This window comes from Zea mays, chromosome 3, assembly GCF_902167145.1.
Source record: "Zea mays cultivar B73 chromosome 3, Zm-B73-REFERENCE-NAM-5.0, whole genome shotgun sequence".
In the NCBI taxonomy this organism is placed as follows: Eukaryota; Viridiplantae; Streptophyta; class Magnoliopsida; order Poales; family Poaceae; genus Zea; species Zea mays.
In genome coordinates this window covers 120,887,907-120,904,394 of record NC_050098.1, presented here as the reverse complement: position 1 = coordinate 120,904,394, position 16,488 = coordinate 120,887,907, and positions in this window count along the sequence as shown.

Here is a 16,488-nt window from a genome sequence, read left to right as displayed (position 1 = left end):
TATCTTACTTGATAGTTGTGTACATTTTGTTGATTTTTTATAGAAAAAAATTAATAACATATAAATAACCTCAGAAATTCATAAAAAATTTTATAGAGACACAACATATATTTACATATAATCTTTAAAAATATTTAGACCATAAAATCTACAAGATATCAATGTTTCTTTCATTTCACTTCCACTTGTTATGAAAGTTACACGTGAAATCACTTAAGGATTCAAGTTTCAAAATAATCAATACTTTATTTTATTTTTTCACGTGGGGACTTAAGGTTGTCTTATTATAGAATGTTTATTAGTCTGTAACTTATTTGCAATTTTTGGTTGACACTAGAATATTTTATGAATTTAATTGCATTTTGGTGATTTTACATAAAAAGAAATTAATAATATACAACTTGGCTAAATTTATGAAATTTTACGGAGGCGCGACATATATCCACATATAACCTTAAAGTGAACACATGTTTGAATTCAATTTTCGGGTATCCAAATATTTTATCGGATAACAGATACGAATACGGAAATTTGGTTTGGATATCATATTCGAATACAATAGGTCTCATCCATCGAACTTCAGATATCTTACTTGATAGTTGTGTATATTTTGTTGATTTTTTATAGAAAGAAATTAATAATATATAAATAACCTCAGAAATTCAAAAAAAATTTACAGAGACACAACATATGTTTACATATAATCCTTAAAAATATTTAGACCATAAAATCTACAAGATGTCAACGTTTCTTTCATTTCATTTCCACTTGTTATGGGAGTTACACGTGAAATCACAATAAGTATCCAAATTTTAACATAATTAATACTTCACTTGATTATTTTCACTTTATCTTCTTGATATTAGAATATTTTATGAATTTAATTGCATTTTGGTGATTTTACATAAAAAGAAATTAATAATATACAGCTTGGCTAAATTTATGAAATTTTACGGAGGCGTGACATATATCCACATATAACCTTAAAAAAACTTAGACCATAAAATCCATAAGATGTCAATGTTTCTTCCATTTCACTTCCACCTTGTTAAGTGAATTACATGTAAAATCACTCTAAGTATTCAAGTTTCAAAATAATCAATACTTCATTTTATTTATTTCAAATGGGGACTTGAGGTTATCTTATTATAGAATGTTTATAAGTCTTGGTAACTTATTTGTATTTTTTTGTTGACACTAGAATATTTTATGAATTTTAATTGCATTTTGATGATTTTCTGCAGAAAGGAATTAATAATACATAAATAGCCTCGAAAATTCATAAATTTTTAAGAAGGCACAACATATGTCCACATATAACCCTAAAAATGTTTGGACCATAAAATCCATAATATGTCAGTGTTTTTTATTTCACTTCCATTTATTACACGAGTTACACGTGAAATCACTCTAAATATCCAAGTTTCAACATAATCAATACTTCACTTTATGGTTTTTATGTGGAGACTTGAGGTTATCTTCTTATAGGATGTTTATTAGTATTGGTAACTTATTTGCAATTTTCGATCGAAACTAGAATCTGTTACGAATTTAATTGCACTTTGATTATGTTCTGCAGAAATAAATTAATAATACACAAATAGCCTTAGAAAATTATAAAATTTTACGGAGCCACAACATATGTTCAGATACAATCCTAAAAATATTTGGTCCATAAATCCATAAGATGCCAGCGTTGCTTCCCTTTTACTTCCACTTGTTATATGAGTTACATGTGAAATCACTATAAGTATCCAGTTTTAACATAATCAATACTTCACTTCATCATTTTTTGTACGTACTTGAGGTTATCTTCTTATAGAATGTTCATTAGTCTTGGTAACTTATTTGCAATTTTTTATCGGCACTAGAATATTTTATATATTTTAATTGGATTTTGATGATTTTATGCAATATGGAATTAATAATACACACATAGCCTAAAAAACTTGAAACTTTATGGAGGTGCGACATATGTACACATATAATGCTCAAAATATTTGGACTCAAGGAGTGGATAAATGATTACAACCATGATATGTGTAATGATGTCATACACGGTATCCGACAAAGCAATCATTACCGACGATATCTATGTCCGACTAGTTCTGCATTCGACACGCAACTACTCGTATTTGCATTCAAGAACATCTGTATTCGTATTAATATACGATGTTATCCATATTTGAATCTAAATCTGAATAAAAATATGAAAACAAATATGGTTTCAGTGATATTTGTCTGTATTCGATCCAATTACATACCTACTGACGAGAATATAATCCACCATTTTAAACTTTGCAAAATCCAGCCAACCAAATCACTCTCACACCCATACATCTACTAAATCCACTAAACAAATTGCACTTAGACTTAACACACCATCAAAATCAATGTTTCGGATTAGTGGGTAACCCTCTATTCCTTATTCACTCAAATCTAATAGACAATATTAATTGGATCATCCATCATCCCTCCCCCTCCCACTCCCCTGGGACCCTGCCACCCCATCCTCTCCTTCCCTCGTCCCCTGCGTCCACCCCTCCCCCTCACTCACGTCGTCGCCCCCGTCAACCCCTCCACTCATGCCGCCACCGCCACTGTCGACCCCTCCTCTCTTCTCAAAATCGTAGTGTTAGCATGAGCTATATGCTAGTGCTTAGTGATAAAAAAGAATGCAAATTGGTTACTCCATCTTGTCCCAAACTTAGGTGATGTTTTGATCTGTCAGGATTAAAAGTTGCAAATTGTGAATATAAAACACTGTTTGTTAGGTTTAGATATATTAAAATATATACAAGTATACGTAAAAAGAACGTTTCATCCATACTGAGCTTTATGGAAAATCCTTTGGTGGCTCCACCCTACGGCTATGTATTCATGAAGGTTCAGTGGCAAACTCATTATCTGGCCTAGGGATGGCAATGGGCTTGAAACCCATATAGGTAGAGGGTTTTCAAACCCGCATCCGTGGGTTTAATATTAAACCTGCACCCGTACCCATTACTTGTGACGGGTACAATATATTACCCATACCCGCGACCCGCGGGTGCCACAAACCTGCGGGTATATCCGCAAACATATAATTATAGACATATATACATATCATCTATATATACATATATTTATACACTAATACACACATATATATAATTACATATACACACATACATATATATAAACACACACAAACATATATATATACATATTTATATATATACATACATATATATATATATACATATATCCATTACGGGTACGCGGGTTTGTGGGCATGGGTATAACATTTTCATACCCGCGAGAAAAAAAAACCCGCCGAGTTGAGAATCAAACCCGCACCCATATCCGCGAGTACAAACTCACACCTAAACCTGACCCTATAGGGTTTTCACCCGCGGGCACGTGGGTAAAATGTACTGGTTGCCATCCCTAGTCCGGCCACCCCAGGCTCCTCTCTGGTAAGACTATCTCCGATAGCTCTCTTATCTCATTCTCTATCAAACCTCCTATTTCAAACTCCACTCTACTAACAGTGCTATCTATCTTGCAAAACAATATTTTCCATATGCACAATCTGTCAAAGACAACCTAAGTAGTGGATATATATATAGTAATTACATATGTTTTAGGAGCAAATAAGTTTAGTGTGGGCAACAATTGTGGAAGGCCCAACTCACTAGGTTCCTAAAACTTTCTTTGTCTGCCACTGTGAAGGTTGACATTCTTTTGTGGGTGTCTACTGGTTGGTCATGCCAATGTTTTATAGAAAATCACGCACTTCGGACCAGGCATGATTCTGCTACAGATGTCAGCGCATGGGAAAGCACCAATGGTGCCTGCTCTATACATACTGAGCTTGACAGAACTGAGAACTTCATCTCTAGTGTTACTCCATCCATAATGTTCATGGCTTAGATCGGTGGCGGACCTAAGAATTTGTTAGGGGACTGATTTCCGAGTGACCAGTGGTAGAGGCATCACAAGTTGTTAGGGAACTCATTTTTATCTTCTCTTCTTCTTCCCCTTCCTTCTCCTTTACTCTCCACCCCTTTCTTCAATAGAGTTTCATAGATGTAGGGGCTGGAGCCCCAAGCCCCACCTTGGATCCGCACCTAGCTTAAACGATTCGCTACTGGCGTGCTATAATGTTACAAGACACCATCAGTACTAGTGTAAATCTGTGAGAAGAAAGAAATTCTGAGCTTTATTTGCTCCCTTAAAGAAATGCGCTCAAGTTTAACAGGTGATATGGCTTAGCAATCCTGTCACATAAACAGATGAAAGTGCCCAAATTTATGTAACACCCCGTCTAACCCTGGACTAGCGGTACTTACTCATGGCAGCTCTCTAGGATCATATATCGTCCCTAGAGACCAACACGAGTCTTTTGTGTGCACTTTGTCCTCACTCATGTGCACCCGAGAAAACTTCTCGGTCGGTCACCCATCCCAAATTGCTCCAAGCCAAGCATGCTTAACTTGGAGGTTCTTTTGAGATAGGCTTCCGAAAAAGAAGATGCACCTTGTTGGTATGGATACTCTATTAATTCTATTAAGACTTGGGCCAGGACATCACCATCCCAGGGGGCAAGATATCACAATCCACCCCCCTTAGAAGACCGACGTCCTCGTCGGTCAACCCTAATCCAGGAACCTCCCCTCTTAGCCACGTCTGTGTGTCTAGTGTCATCATATGCCATGCCATGTGACCACTCTAGGCCCACATGCGCCATGCGCCATATATACGAACCCCCTAGCCCACACACGCCCGTGAAACCTTGAGGGTCGGCTCTGATATCACTTGTAACATCCCGTCCAATCTCTAGATCGGTGGTACTTACTCCTGACAGCTCTCTAGGATCATATATCGTCCCCATAGACCAACACGAGTCTTTTGTGCGCACTTTGTCCTGACTCATGCACACCCGAGAAAACTTCTCGGTCGGTCACCCATCCCAAATTGCTCCAAGCCAAGCACGCTTAACTTGGAGGTTCTTTCGAGATAGGCTTTCGAAAAAGAAGATGCACAACACTCATTTCAAAGAAGCAAATTAGTCATAACAGAGACAAACAACACAAGCATACAACGACAAACATTTTGTTGCTATACATTCCTTTTAAGTACATGGTGGTCTTTTTTGAAAAGGAAATAGCTACTCTCTAAGGTTGTTGAAAGACGAGGAGAAGAACAAGACGTATGAGACAGGAGCATGAGCACAACAAAGGACAGAGTTGAAGCATGACTTGCAAAGCGGCAAGGGAAGGGAAGCAACCAAGGACGAGATAGGTAAAGCCACACTCTTGAACTGAAATGGGAGAGAGAATGCTTTAAAATGCAAGTGCAAGATAAGCATCAAGGTAAATGCCGAGAGACGACAAGGGTTAAAGGTAATAACATATAGAAACATGACAAGGAATGGGATTGAGACAAAACTTGCAAGGCGTCAAAGAAGGGGAGCGGTCAATGATAGAGTCGGTGAGGCATTATCCTCGAACAGGGATGGAAAAGAGGAGGCTTTAAAGGGTAGGTTCAAAGTAAGTGTGAAGGTAAGGGTATATATATTACAAAGGTTTAAATGTAATAACATACAAGAATGTAGGAGAGGAGGTAAATGTGCTTAAGAACCAAGAATATAAGTACCACAAAGGATGGAGTTAAGACAAGACTTGCAAGTGGAAAAGAAGAGGATATGTCCAAGGGCCAGATATGTAAATTGCCACTCTCAAATTGAGGTGGAAGAGAGGAGGTTTTTGAAAGAGCAAGCTTAAAGATAAGTATCAATGCAAGATCTATGGATGACAAGGGAATGTTGATAGCAAATAAAAACGCATCAAAGGATGGAATTAGGACAAAACCTGTAAGGTGACAAAAAGGAAAAGAAATCAAGGGAGAGATAGGTAACTCACAGCTCTCAAACTAGGTCGAAAGAAAGGGAAAGCTTTTAAAGGATAAGTTCAAGGTAAGCATTTAGGTAGAAGACATAAATATCGTAAGAGTCAAAGGTGAAACAGGCAAGGGTATAAGAGAAAATATGAAGGCCCAGAAGAGCAGTGGTATAAGTACAACAAAGAATGGAGTTACGTCAAGGCTTACACGCGGTAAAGAAGAGGATATTACCAAGGGTGAGATAAGTAAAACACCGCTCTCAAATTGGGATAGGAGATTGGAGATTTTAGATAACAGACATAATGTAATCACCATGATATGGTCAAGAGATGGGAAAGGTCAAGGCAACACTAAATAGAGGCACAACGAAGGATGAAGTTGTAAACTCGCAAGCGACGAGGAAGAGGATACGACCAAGGGAAAAATAGGTAAAGTACAACGCTCATATTGAGATGGAAAAGAGGAGATTTTAAAAGGCCGGTATAAGATAAACATCAAGGTGAGATATAAAGGTGTCAAAGATAAATATGATAATAATGAAAAGCATAACAAGGATAGAGTTAAGGCAAGACTCGCGAAGTGGCAAGGTGGCGAAGTGGAGAAAACAATCAAGTGTAAGATGGGTAAGGTTCCAACAGAATGGTTGAAGTAAAAGAAATTATTACCGAGGGAAGTTATAAGGAAACGATGGGAACATCAAGAATGTGCAAAATAGAATGGTCGCTCATGGATTATCAAGAAACAAGGGTGGTCAAGGGCATGTTAATTGAAATGTATTTTACAGATATTAGGGTATGAAGATAGGCATAAATAAAAATATAAGAGTATGCAAGACTCTGAGGATACGAGCATACTAAGACCAGGAGAGTAGGAATTTGCCAAAAGATACTGACTTAACAACACAATAGGAAAGGATCTCAAAAGAAAGGAAGGTCATGGGCATATAATCTGAAATTTTTAAGTAGACAATAGAAATTCAGAGGTGAAAGCATCTAGGCCCCTGGTTGGTTTTAGTGATTAATGGCAACGTAATATTATATTTGACTAACATGTGTTTTGTAGAGACAAATGGAAAGTTAGGTCGCATTACAGGTAGATGTACTACAACGATGAAACAATCCCGGAGATAAGAACTTGAAGCGATGGCTAAAGCAACGAAACAAAAAGTAAAGGTCTTCGTATTCCGAGTGTCAAGGAGTTGCAGACACTCGTTATATAGTTAGGTCTTTTATTTTGTTTTAGCCCTACTATAAAGAGGGGTTGTCGATGAGTAGTTTGACCAAGAGAGTTCTAGTGTAGTGTTGGTGCATATTCGCACTCACATATAGTGCAAGGTGTCACTCTAGAACATACTCACGAGTTAGAACGAAAACCGATTTGAAAAACAGAAGAAAACTGAAAACTAGGGTTTCTGGCTTTGGGGCACCGGACTGTCCAGTGTGCACCGGACTGTCCAGTGTGCACCGGACTGTCCGGTGCGCCCTCTGTCAAGTGGGGCCAGGTTGGCCCGGGGAAGGCTCTTCCCCTATGCAGAAACCCGAGAGCGCAGAGTTCGGAAGATGAATTTTAGTGGCACACCGGACAGCGCACCAGACTGTCCAGTGCACACCGAACAGTGACTGTTCACTGTCCGGTGTGCCATCTGCCCAACAGCTACCTGTCAGAACTAGCCGTTAGAGTCGACCGTTGGCGCACCGGTGGCACACCGTTGGGGCACCGGTGGCGCACCGGACTATCCGGTGCGCCCATGCGGAACAGATTCCTGTAACGAGTAGTTGGTGGGTGAGGTCTATTTATACCCCCTCCACCCACCATATTGATTGTCTTGCTGCCCACATTTACTCCTACACTTTGGTAGAGCATTGCAAGCACCACAAAGCCTAGTGAGGTGATTTGAGAATCTTAATCCCACATTTGGACCTCATTAGCGCTAGCGAGAGCCATAGAGCACACACCACATGCATTAGGCTTCTCTTGGTCTAGTGAAAGTCTATGACTTGTTACTCTTGGTGATCGGCATCACCTAGACGGCTTGGTGGCATTGGGAGCTCGGTGATCATCTTGGAGATCTTGTTGGTGACCCGACTCAAGTTTGTAAGCGGTCATGAGGGATCCACCGCGCTGGAGTGGCAAAGGATCATCTCGTAGTGAACACTTGGTTCTTGCGAGGACCAAGGGGGAGTGATACCCTTGCACAGGTGCTCCAACGAGGACTAGGGGAGAGTGCCGACTCTTCGAGACCTCGAGAAAAATTGGAGGAGTCTTCTAGACCTTGCTTTACATTCTGCACTTAATTCAAGTATTTTACATTGTGTATTTGTTTAGCAAGTATTTGAAGTATTGTCTCACCATTGTTGTATTTCTAGTATTATTCGCTTATTGCTAGTTGTTGGGGTGAAGTTGGGCTCTTGTTTAGGTTTTAATTATTGTTGATTTTTAGAAAAGCCCAATTCACCCCCCTCTTGGACATCGTGATCCTTTCAATTGGTATCAGAGCCTTGTTGCTCTTAGATTAGCTTAACCGCTAGAATAACGATGTCCGGTGGGGATGGACCTCCTCCTATTTTTGATGGTGACGATTTTCCATATTGGAAAATTCGTATGGAAGCTTATTTAGAGGCTATAGACATTGGTGTCTACAAAGTCGCCACACAAGGGTTCCCCGAACCTAGAGATCCCACAAATCTTGTAGGAGAAGAGTTTAACTATGAGAAATGGAATGCTAAGGCCAAAAACACTCTTTTTAGAGGCCTTTGCAAAGATGTGTTTAATAGAGTTAGAAACCATAGAAATGCTCATGGTTTGTGGATGGACATATGTGCTCTACATGAAGGAACTAGAAGTGAGCGCGAGGAGAGATATCACATTGCTATGAGAAAATTAAATTCTTTTGAGATGCTTGCTAATGAAAACGCCAATGCTATGTACTCACGTCTCAATATTCTTGTAGAGAAGTAAATGGCTTGGGGCTTACACAAATTTCACAACCGGATGTTGTGAGGAAGATTCTCAGTGTCCTCCCAATTGACAAATATGGACACATTATCACAGTGCTGCATCAGATGGATCTTTCAGTTGCCACCCCTACACAGATATTGGGAAAGATCAATGCTCATGAGATGTACATGCACATCAATGACAAGGATGAGTCATCTTCCAAGAGAAAGGATTTGGCTCTCAAAGCAAATCAACAAAGAAAAGGAAAAGCTAAAATATAAATTGAGGAGGAATCCTCAAGTGATGATGATCTTGATGCTAACATTGCCTTGATGGTGAGGAAGACCACCAAGATGTTAAAGAAGCTCAACAGAGAAGGCATCAAGTTTGACTCAAGAAAGAAGAAATTCTTTTCCAGTAAAAGAAAGCCCATTTCTGAAATGGATTGCTACAACTGTGGAAAGCTTGGTCATCTTGCTCATCAATGTAACAAGCCCAAGAAGAACAAGTTCAAGGGCAAGAAAGAAGATGACAGTGATGACGAGAAAAAGGAAAAGAGATTCTTCAAGAGGAATGATGGGAAACACAAGAGGTTCCACAAAAAGAAAAATGGAAAGGCATACGTTGTTGGTGACTGGCTCACTAACATTGAGTCATCAAGTGGGTCTTCTTCAAGTGAAGAAGAAAATGATGAAAAAGTTGCCGCCATCGCTGGGGACTTCTCTTGACCACCACCATCACCCTCATCGACTTATCACCTATGCCTCATGGCTAGAGGTGAACGAAAGGTACAAAATGATAATGATATTATTGATGATAGTGATAGTGATAGTGATGATGAATTTGCTTCACCTTCCTATGATGAACTAGCTGACTTGCTCAAGGAATACACTCAAATCATTAGGAAGTCAAAAGCTAAATGTGATAAGTTGAAAAATGAAAATGAATTTTTAAATGCCAAATATGACATAGTTATGAAAGCTAGTGATGAAATGAAAGAAGAAAACAAAACTATGTCATCCACTGTAAATGAGCTTACATCCTCCCTAAAAGATGCTAAGGATAAGTGTGACAAGTTAAATGAAGCAAATAGGGAGTTGAAAGATAGACTAGTAAAAATTAAGGAAGACTATACTAAGATTAAATTTGATCATGATAATCTTCTTGTTGAAAATGAACTTTTATCTTGCAATACACATGAGGCTATTAACCCTGTTGTTAAGATTGATGTAGCAACCTCATGTGATGATTTGAGCCAAGATGATCAAACTAGTCTTCATGATGAACTGACCGAAAAAGTTAAATCTTGACATTAGACAACCAAAAATTGAAGAGATATTTGACTGATGCAACTACTAGAGGAAAGGTTTCCATTGAGAACAATGACTTCAACAATGAGTTGGCAGCGGATAATGAAAGACTTAAAAATGAGGTCAAGAAACTTAAGATTGAAAATGAACATCTTGCAACAAGTGTGCAAAAGTTCAACAAGGGCCAATACCTTCAAAATGAATTGCTCATGAACACTGTCATGAAAAACAACAAGAGTGGTATTGAATATAATTCCTTTGTACAAAAGAAAGCTACAATTCAATACAAGCCAAAGTAGACTCATAAGCCTATCAAATGCTTTGAGTGTGGAAAAGAAGGTCATTTTCCCACAACTGCAAAGCCAAGCCACCAACTCCCTTGCCAAAGCACTCAAGACCATTTGCCTTCAATGCTCATTATGTTCTAAGAAAAGTAGCAAATGGAAAAGTCAAAGTTACATTCCTAGGTCCACCATGCAAGAGTAGACCTAGACAAATTTGGGTTGCAAAGTCCTTGATTGAAAAAGTCACTGGTCCTATGCAAAATAGGGCCCTCAAAATTCAAGCTTGATTTGTCTGTGGATGTAGGTGAACTATAAGACCGATGGGAGCCATTGGGTAATTGACAGTGGATGCACAGAACATATGACAGGCTGAAAGTCGCCTAGAGGGGGTGGATAGGCAAAATCTGAAAATTATAAACTTAAGCACACACTACAAGCCGAGGTTAGCGTTAGAACGAATATCGAGTCCGGGAGAGAGGGAAAAACAAATCAACCAAGAAATAAAGTGGATGGATATGGTGATTTGTTTCGAGGTTCGGTTCTAAAGAACCTAGTCCCCGTTGAGGTGGTCACAAAGACCAGGTCTCTTTCAACCCTTTCCCTCTCTCAAACGGTCACTTAGATCGAGTGAGCTTTCTTCTTTACTTCTCACGGGTCACTTAGACCCCGCAAGGACCACCACACAATTGGTGTCTCTTGCCTTGCTTATAAAGCACTTGAGAGTAACAAGGAAAAGAAAAGAAAGCCAACCAAGCAAACAAGAACAACAAGAAACACAAGTGATCCTCTCACAAGCCCTAATGCGCTAGAGTTGAATTCGGGACATTGAGTGGATCGATCGCTTGATTTGTGTCTTGGAGTAAAGTCTATTGCTCTTGTATTGAATGCAATGTGTGGAATGCTTGGATGGTTGGAGTGGAGGTGGTTGAGGGGTATTTATAGCCCTCAACCACCAAACAACCGTTGGAGAGGGGCTGCTGTCGATGGGCGCACCGGACAGTCCGGTGCGCCACCGGACGCTATCTGGTGCGCCAGCTACGTCACCCAATCGTTAGAGTTCGAGCGCAGACGACCGTTGGAGCTTTGTCTTTTAGTGGCACCGGACAGTCTGGTGCCGCACCGGACATGTACTGTTCACTGTCCGGTGCGCCTCTGGCGGCTGCTCTGACTTCTACGCGCACTGTAGTGTTTGCTGGTGTCTGTTGCGGTCGACCGTTGCGCTGGTAGCCGTTGCTCTACTGGTGCACCGGACAGTCCGGTGAATTATAGCGGAGCGGCGCTGGAAAAATCCGAGACTGCCGAGTTTGATCCTATACGGGGACAGTCCGGTGCGCCAGACCAAGGCATCTTCGGTTCCTTTGCTCATTGGCTTTTGAACCCTAACTTTGATCTTTTATTGGTTTGTGTTGAACCATTATGCACTTGTGGAATATATAATCTAGAGCAAACTAGTTAGTCCAATATTTGTGTTGGGCATTCAACCACCCAAATTATTTATAGGAAAAGGTTAAACCCTATTTCCCTTTCAATCTCCCCCTTTTTGGTGATTGATGCCAACACAAACCAAAGCAAGTATATAAGTGCAGAATTGAACTAGTTTGCATAATGCAAGTGCATAGATTACTTGGAGTTAAACCAATTTATAATTTCACTAGATATGCATGGTTTGCTTTCTTTTATTTAACACTTTGGACCACATTTGCACCACTTGTTTTGTTTTTGCAAATCTTTTTGGAAATTCTTTTTCAAAATCTTTTGCAAATGGTCAAAGGTATATTAATAAGATTTTGAGAAGCATTTTCAAGATTTGAAATTTTCTCCCCTGTATCAAATTCTTTTCCTTTGACTTAAACAAAACTCCCCCTGAATGAAATTCTCCTCTTAGCTTTCAAGAGGGTTTTAATAGATACCAATTGGAACTTATACTTAGATACTGGTTTTGAAATTCCATCTTTAAATATACCAATTGAAAATATCATATCAATTGAAGAAATTTCTATCATAAGATACCAATTGGAAAGACAAACATTAAATCATCATTTCGAAAATTTTGAAGTTTGGTGGTGCGGTCCTTTTGCTTTGGGCTTAATATTTCTCCCCCTTTGGCATTAATCGCCAAAAACGGAGACATTTGAGAGCCCTAAGTGATTTCTCTCCCATTGGTAAATGAAATATGAGTAAAGATTATACCAACTTGGAGAGTGATGTGGAGTGATGGCGAAGGGTAAATAATACCGTTAGAGTGGTGTCGGGTATCGTAATTAGGGGTACCCCCAATGCTCCTTAATCTGGCTGGAAAACATCTTCAGAACAAACCATGCACGGTTGATAAAGCGTGGTTCAAGTCAAGGCCACGTCTACCATGGGACGCGACCTCATCCGAGCCCAGCCTCGGGCGGGAACAGTAGTCCCGGGCGGATTCACGCCTCGCCCGAGGGTCCCCTCAATCAGCAGACGCACCCCCGTCTCACTCGAGGCTAAGCTCGGGCAAACTTTGTCATACAGCGACCTTGGCCAAATCGCCTTATCAGCCGACCGTATCGCATGCGCATTCAATGCGGGGATCGCCTGACACCTTATCCTGACACGCGTGCCTCAGTCGGCAAGGTCGAAGTGACCACAGTCACTTCGCCTTTTTACTGACCGATCTGACAGGAAAACAACACTGTTCGCCCCGCTCCGGCTACTGTGCCAACCACCAGGATAAAACTGAGTCACGATCTCCCACGAGTCCGGCCTCGGGCGCAACAGGGAGCTCTGCCTCGCCCGACCTCAGGCCTCGGCCTTGGGAGAAGGTCTCTGCCTCGCCCGACCCCAAGCCTCGGCCTCAGCCTCGGCCTCGGGATGAGTCACGTCCTCGCCCAACCTCGGCCTCGGACCAACTACGCTACAGGGATACATCATTACCCTACTCCTAGCTAGCTGCCTCAGGTTATGAAGGAACAAGACCGGTGTCCCATATAAGGTTACTCCGGCAACAGGTAATGATGGTTCCCCGCGTGCGCCCATGACGTCGGTTGCTCTCAAACCCCCTACGGAAGCAAGCAAACGTCAGCAGGATCCATGCCGCACCGCCAGCTATGCTTCTACAGGGCTCAAGGCACTTCTCCGATAGCCACGTTAACACGTGTACAGGGCTCAAGGTGCTTCTCCGCCAGCCACGTTAGCACATAGCTACACCCCATTGTACAGCTGGGCATCTCCTTGTATCTATAAAAGGGGATGTCCAGGGCCTTCCTAAGGCACGTTCAGGTGGGCAGACGTTCAGGTGGACACACGTTGACATAGAGGGAGGCGGGGCAGACGAGACAGGCAGAGACGGACGCACGCAGGGACTCTCTCTCTCTCTCTCGCTTTCGCCCTCGCTCTCTCGTGACGCTTGTAACCCCTAATACGAGCACCCCGGTGCGAGATAACATAAGCCTCATTTCCCTCTTGTGTTCCATCTTGCATCAACCCATCTGGGCAGGGACACGCAGCAATAAATTCTCTGGTCGGTTGATGGTCCTCGCGGGTCCGAAACGCCGACAGTTGGCGTGCTAGGTAGGGGCTCGCTGTGTGTTAACAAACACTTTCCCATTGAGTTCCAGATGGGTAGCCTCCAGCAGTCTCTTCAGCCGGGGACGGTGCTCCACTTCAGGAGTCTCGAGTTCATGTCCCGCGACGGTAGCTACGACATGGTACTCCTCCCCTCGCAGTGCGACAGCAACGACGGTCGTCGGCTCGCCCGTCGGCGGCGAACTCGACGACGGCTTCCCACCATGGCAGAAGAGGAACACCCGGGTTTGCCCCGCCACCCTCCTCACCGGAGGAGGAGGAGACGGGGCAACCATGGCCAGGCAGGAGGTGGCACCTCGTCGGTTGTCGGACCAGAGCGAGTTGACGACGCCTGCACCCCTGCGGGGGACATGTCGGGTGTTATCCTCACACTTGAGACAACGACGGGTGTCGCTTCCCCGCCACGTGCCAACCCCAAGCGGACTGATGATGCCAGCACCCTCACAAAGGACTTGCTGGGCGTTAGCCTCGTACCTAAGATAACGGTGCATTCCGTCCCCGACGCGACTTCACCACCATCCATCGACCAAAAGGTACCGTTCGTTTTGCACCCTGTCCCTTTTAGATTCAGCTTCGATCCACCAAGCGACCTTGCTTCGGTGAGCGCTTTCGCAAGGGCATACCCTGACCTTCCAGGGTATCATATGTGGTCATCTTGGGACCGACTAACGGTCGTCTCAACCTCCGAACCCACGGGTTCCGAGGAAGACAACGACTCTGACTTCGGTTGGGATTTCTCCGGACTCAGTGATCGAGCCATGCGATACTTCATGTCCGCATGTGACTACTGCCTCTCCGGCTGCTCCGATGATGACCACAGCCTCGGCGACGAGGGTTGTGACCCAAGTCGCGAGTGTTTCCACATCGATCAGGGGATCACAGCGAAGACAACCACCTCGGCATGCCGCAAGATGACAACGCCCCTGTGCCTGCGTCTAGCGTTGACATCCCGCGGGAGCTAGCTGTGGTCCCAGTCCCTGCGGGGGTCAGGACACACAGCTCGAGCAATTCCGCGAGATGCAGGCCAAGCTCGACGAAGAAGCGGGGCGGCTTGTGCAGCTCCGACAAAACATGGAGCAGGAGTGGGCAGGCCGAGCACTTACCGGAGGAGCGCGTCATCGGGCCCGAGACGTCCAGCGATGTATCATTGACGATGCCAGGGCAGGGCTGCCCCTGGCCTTCAGCGGGGTCGGCCAAAATCTAGCTGCAGCGGCGATGCTACTTCGAACAATGCCGGAGCCATCCACCACCGAGGGACGGTGTATCCAGGGCGAACTCAAGGATCTCCTGGAAGATGCCGCAGTCCGACAAGCCGAGAGCTCTGCCTCCCGAAGGCAAGGGTGCCCCTCGGAGCATCGCGCAACGCCCTCCCGACGCGTGCGAGAGGCCTCGGTCCGCACCGAGCGCACACGGGACGGGACGCCCGCAACCCCGGATCGCCTCGGTGACGAGCAGCACCGCCGCGACTGTCGAGCCCGCCTCGAAGAGAGGGTGCACCGAGGCTACCACCCCAGGCGCGGAGGACGCTACGACAGTGAGGAGGACCAGAGCCCCTCGCCCGAACCGCCAGGTCCGAGGGTCTTCAGTCGGGCCATACGACGGGCGCCGTTCCCGGGCCGGTTCCGAGCCCCGACTACCATCACCAAGTACTCAGGGGAGACAAGGCCGGAGTTGTGGCTTGCGGATTACTGACTGGCATGCCAGTTGGGAGGGATGAATGACGACAACCTCATCATCCGCAACCTCCCCCTTTTCCTCTCCGACGCTGCCTGGGCATGGCTGGAGCATCTGCCTCCTGCGCAGATCTCCGACTAGGACGACCTGGTCAAGGCCTTCGTGGGAAACTTCCAAGGTACGTATGTGCACCCTGGGAACTCATGGGATCTCCGAAGCTGCCGCCAGCAGCCAGGGGAATCCCTACGAGAGTACATCTGGTGGTTTTCGAAGCAGCGCACCGAGCTGCCCAACATCACCGACTCGAACGTCATCGGGGCATTCCTCGCCGGCACCACGTGTCGGGACCTGGTGAGCAAACTGGGACGCAAGACTCCCACCAAGGCGAGCGAATTGATGGACATCGCCACCAAGTTCGCCTCTGGTTAGGAGGCGGTCAAAGCCATCTTCTGGAAGGACAAGTAGCCTCAGGGAAGACAGAAGGAAGATGCCCCCGAGGCGTCCATCCAGCGTGGCTTGAAAAAGAAGGCCAAGAAGAAGGCGCAAGCAAAGCGCGACGCCGTTGACGTGGATCTCGTCGCTGCTGCCGAGCACAGGAATCCTCGGAAGCCTCCCGGAGGAGTCAACAGTTTGACAAGATGCTCAAGGAGTCGTGCCCCTATCACTGGGGTCCCGTCAAGCACACCCTTGAGGAGTGCGACATGCTTCGGCGTTACTTCATCAAGGCAGGACCCTCGGCAGAAGGTGGCAAGGACCAAGGCAACAACAAGAAGGGGGCGACAAGGAAGAGGAGTTCCTGGAGGTTCGTGACTGCTTCATGATCTACGGCGGACAGGTGG